Raw genomic sequence first — 5,522 nt, 5'->3', positions numbered from 1 at the left:
TATAATCTGTTTTAGCAAATTAGTGCAAAACCCCCATTACTCTAATGTGTAATATATGTAGTCCCAAGAAAGTGTGTTAAAAGGCATCACATATGTCAAGCTGGACCTGAGAAAAACCTTACCTGATCTTTGTGTATGATAGATGGAAAAATGTGTTAATTCTCTGGGCTAGGATTTAGCTCAATATCTGTATTTAGTACAGAGATCAGCCTATCATTTTTACAGTCATACAAAGGCTTCAGAATGGTGGATATTTTAGCCTGAAGAGACTCAGGGCATAAGCTAGTTCTATATTAAGGGCCGTTTAGCATCAATGTTAAAAAAAAAAAAAGTTCCCAAAGTATTTCGGAGGTCATCCAAGGCAGTTTTTGTTAAGCTTCAGCAGTTTTATTGTTTTGGAGACCTAAACAAACAAAGTCTGGTCTGGTGTTAGTTTAGGGCTCTGGCACACCAGGAGATTAGTCGCCCACGAACAGGGAGATTTCCCTGAAATCGTGGAAGTTGCCTTGAGAGGAAACTTCCACAATTTCAGGGAAATCGTGCCGCCGCGTATGCGATTTACATTTTCACCGGTGGGATGGCATTTCGCGGAGATTAGTCACCCGCGAACAGGGAGATTTGTCGCGGGCGACTAATATCCCCGTGTGCCAGAACCCTTGGGGAGATTCAGATTATGAAAGAGATCATAAAAGTTTTTCTTTGAGATAGTTGAGTGTTTAGCAGACAGTTTTTTGGTAAAAAAAAAATTAGCTATTTTTTTTACCCGTTAGAAAATTCCTGAGATGTTTTGATTTTATGTATCAAGGGAGGTTTATCTCGCTCATTTAATTTGCAGAACAGCAGTCTCCTGGGTTTATCAAGACTGCTATAAAATTTATGTGTTGCCCATCTTAGTTTCTTTTCTGAATAAGTAGTCATAATTATGTCCAAATCCCTCTGTATGTATATACAAAGCTGTCAGCCTATCCAACTCTTGGACCGGCTGACTGACTGCCATCTTTTTAACTCTGTTCCTTTAGGAGCCTAGTTGTATAATGGCTTTAATGGCTGGTTTGTAGGCTTCCCAAGACTAGCTAGAGATGAAACTGATGAAAGATTGTCAGTAAAATAGTTAGCTAGATTCTCATTAACTGTTCACAGTATATCTGGAAAGTTTAAAAGAGATTCATTTAATCTCCAGGGTTTAAATCCAGAACATTCAAGCATGTGTTTTAAAAGTCCTTTTATGCAGCCACTAGTCCATATGTAGCAAGCAGATTTTTTAAGCAGTAATGCCTCTTAATTAGCACTAGCTAATTCTAAAAATAGAACAATCTAGTCTCTGATTCCAGACCACATTCAAATCCTCACAGACAATCATCTGGCTTAGTTAGTCAGAATGTCTAATTGTTGAATATTGGGGCATAGTATGATACTTTTAGAGGGAGGAATCCCCGAGGTAGATATCAGCAATGATATGGCATTCTTCTGTGTCTGCAATCACTTTATTGATTGTTACTAGGAGTTTAGCATGGAAGCATACAGCTACCCCTTTGGTTATATTTTTTGTCCATTAGAACTAATGGACAAAAGCAGCTTTGGATACTTTTTGTGCAGATACTTTGGATAGGAAATATAAGAGAAGTGGGTTTCCTGTAGACACGTGATATCTGCCCCTAAAGAGGAAAAATGTGTAAAGGCCTTTATGTGCTTTATTGGTGACTTAAACCTTTGTACTGAGTACTTTGAAGGCCATAGTTTATAGGGAAAGCGAAAACATACCAGTTTACTATATTCTCAAACCATTTTGGGGGGAAACCTGATAGTACCCATATATTAGATCCTCTCCTAAGAAAACAGTAGGCAATATGGACTTGGTTAGTAATTGTCATCAACCAGGAACAATAAAACAATCCTTAATAAGCACTCTAGGGAACTATAACAATATTTTCCATGCTATTTAGAGAAATACAGAGTCACTAATGGGGCTACTTCTGGACGTAGGAGGCATCATGGGGCCGATTCACTAAAGATCGATAAAGCGAGCGCTATTTATAGCATGTGTTTAAAATGTTATCATTTCTTATTTTTTGCGACTTAACGCTCGATTCACTAAAAGGACACGTGTCATAATTAAGAAACAATGTTCTTTGCGTTATTTAACTCGTGATGAGCGAGTTTCCTTTTTCCAAGGAAAGGTACTTAGGGGAAGGTGGTACCTTGGGTAACAAGAGCTCTTGAGAAGGTGCTATGCTAAGACTATACATTTGCCTTTGAAGAACTTATTCAAAGCCAGAGTGGGGACTGTTTAAATTAATAGTAGAGGCTAACTGATGGGCTAATAAAGACCATTTAAATAGTCAGACCGGCCTCTTATGTGTCCCCTTTTTAGGATTAGTCAATGTGTTAGATACCTGTTAGCATTTCTTTTTATATGCTCACATATAATCCTACCTGAAAAAAGGTGTGCCAGGAAAGGGTTACAGAAACATCATAGCAATTAAGGGCCTTATGAAATATGCATAACTTGTATGTAGAAAAAGAATAGGAGACATGTATGTAAATGTATTTTCTAGCAAGTTACCTGTAAAATGGTCTTCTTGTTACAGGTCGGAAGATGGTCCATTGTAAAAAACTGGACATTACCCACTCTTTGGCAGTACAAAAATGAGAATTTCACTTACCTCTTATCGTAAATTCCATTTCTTCTAGTCCCAACATGTCAGTACGCATGGGCAGTATTGCCCCTCCCAGCCAGGAGGTAGGACCTATACCAAAGCCAATCAAAATTAGTCCTTACCTATAAGACCATGTGACTTCCTCCTCACCACTGTTATACATTTGCCAAGCAATACAAGAACCAAATCATTGGAATGGGAAACCCCATACTGACATGTTGGGACTGTCATGTCCCTTCCATGTCAGTATGCATGGGATCTACCAAGCCATGCCCCTAAACAATAAGGGGTGGGAATAATAATACCAACAGATGCTAAAAACAAAAATCAAGCACCACAAGAAAAAACTGACCATTCCCTGCTACAAGAATCCTCTCAGGGACCAGAAGGATTTCCACACTATGGTTGCCATAAACATCCAAGCCCAGCTGGGTAGGATCCTCTGCCAACAAGAAGAAAACGGTCACAAAACAGCTGCCCACTAGCAGCCACAATCATAACTCTGGCACTGGGCAGCTCGCTGGTGTTACCAGCCTAGCAACAAACAGGCCAGTTAACCACAACTCTGATGCATTTTCCACTAGTGCTGCCTCTATGCCCCCAATCCTTAGCACTAGCCTGGGGCCCTAGAAAAATAATTGCGATCCACAAGCATCTAGCTCCAAAGCACACCGGTATCAGCTTAAATTGGTGTTGACAGCCGTCAAACTCAACAACAACCAGAGATCAGCAAAAGATAATCCAAGCACTGATCTGACGCAATGTACAGGTGAAACTGACCAACAGTGAAAGGGCACACTAGCCATCAAGCCCCACTAAGGCACAAGCAAGCTAGGGACTCAAGCCAGAGCATGACAGGCTGAAACCCAACTTCCTACCACTCATTGTAGCTACCAACTTTGAGAGGCTACTGAACCAGCAATGTTAGGGCCAGGTTTAGGAACTGTACACAACATACAGATGGAAGATCAGCTAACCAGTTTACCATGACTGGAATCAACTGGAAATCATGCATGGAATGACTGGTGGACAGCAACCTATACTCAATGCACCAGCTAGCCACCCTGCATGAAAGTCAGAGAAGAGCCATATACTATGCATGCTAAACAACCAGTGGACAAACCAAACACCATGCAAGCAAAGTACTGGAGGACATGCCAGCTGCCATCCCTGCATGCAAAACACCAGAGTGAAAGACAGCTAGCACACAAGCAATAGCACATAAGGTAGCGCTGTGCTTGCAATACATGACTCAAGAGAACTTAAAACCTGCAACCACTGATGCACTGTTCAGTTACTGTAACTGCAAAGAAACCTGTCCCCAAACTAGCCACTGCTAGTAAGGAGTGGAATACAAGGTGAAAAACAAGCACCCACACATGCCAAAAAGCAGCCAAGGTAGACAGCCACAAGCACCAAGGCCCACCATGACATGAACCAAAGACCATATCAAAGGTAGTCAACCACATGTCTGCACCAAGGACCACAGCATGACTGGCATCCTCATGTACAACTGCCAGCATCCCTATGAGCCAAAGTTCATAACCAGGACCAGTCTCCCTGAGAGCCAAAGGCCAGTATTAGGGCTAGTGGCCAAGCGAACCAAGGCTAAAACCGGGGTCAAGTGAGCCAAAAACTAGGACCAAAGGTCAGAACCACAGCCAACGGCCAAGTAAGCCAAAGGTCAGAACCACAGCCAACGGCCAAGTAAGCCAAAGGTCAGAACCAGATCCAATGGCCAAGCAAGTCAAAGGCCAGAACCGGGCCAACGGTCAAGTGAGCCAAAGGCCAAAACCAATGGGCAAGCAAGCCAAAAGGTCAAAACCGGAGCCAATGGCCAAGCAAGCCAAAGGTCAAAACCGGAGCCAACGGCCAAGTAAGCCAAAGGTCAGAACCAGATCCAATGGCTAAGCAAGTCAAAGGCCAGAACCGGGCCAACGGTCAAGTGAGCCAAAGGCCAAAACCAATGGACAAACAAGCCAAAGTTCAAAACTAATGGCCAAGCGAGCCAATAGTCAAAACTGGAGCCAATGGGCAAGCAAGCCAAAGGACAAAATAAGAGCCCACTGCCGAGCAAGCCAAAGGACAGAATTGGGAAAAATGGCCAAGCACACCAGAAGCCTGAAACAGAGCCTTCAGCCAAGTGAGCTAAAGGCCAGAGCGAAGGTAGCAGCCAAGTGAGCTAAAGGCCAGAACCAGGGCCAGCGACCAAGCAAAGAAAACGGCCAAACCAAGGACCAGCAGACAAGCAAGCCAAAGTCCAAAACAAGGACCAGCAGCCAAGCCTATAGCAAAAATTCTGCTGCCAGGGGTCAGAGGCAGTAGCAAAGCAAGCCAAAGGCCATAACCAGGAACTGCAGCCAAGTGAGGCAAAAGCCATAAACAGAACCAACAGCCAAGCAAGCCAAAGACCATAACCAGGACCAGGGCCAACAGGCACACAAGGCAAAGTCCATGACAAGGACCAGCAGCCAAGCAAGCCAAAGTCCAAAACAAGGACCAGCAGCCAAGCCTATAGCAAAAATTCTGCTGCCAGGGGTCAGAGGCAGTAGCAAAGCAAGCCAAAGGCCATAACCAGGAACTGCAGCCAAGTGAGGCAAAGGCCATTAACAGAACCAGCCAAGCAAGCCAAAAACCATAACCAGGGACAGGGTCAACAGGCACACAAGGCAAAGCCCATAAACAGTAGCCATGCAAGCCAAGAGACAGAGCAAAAAAACTGGCTAAAAGGGACAGAGACCAGTGGCCATGCTGACCAAAGGCCACAACCAGGACAAGGACCAACAGGCATGTAAGCAAAGGCCATAGCACAGCCAGCAGTCATGCAAAATGACAGTCGCAAAGCAATCAAACATTTACCAATGT

The sequence above is a fragment of the Xenopus tropicalis genome, chromosome 9, assembly GCF_000004195.4.
Source record: "Xenopus tropicalis strain Nigerian chromosome 9, UCB_Xtro_10.0, whole genome shotgun sequence".
Lineage (NCBI taxonomy): Eukaryota > Metazoa > Chordata > Amphibia > Anura > Pipidae > Xenopus > Xenopus tropicalis.
Note: the sequence above shows the minus strand (reverse complement) of the source record.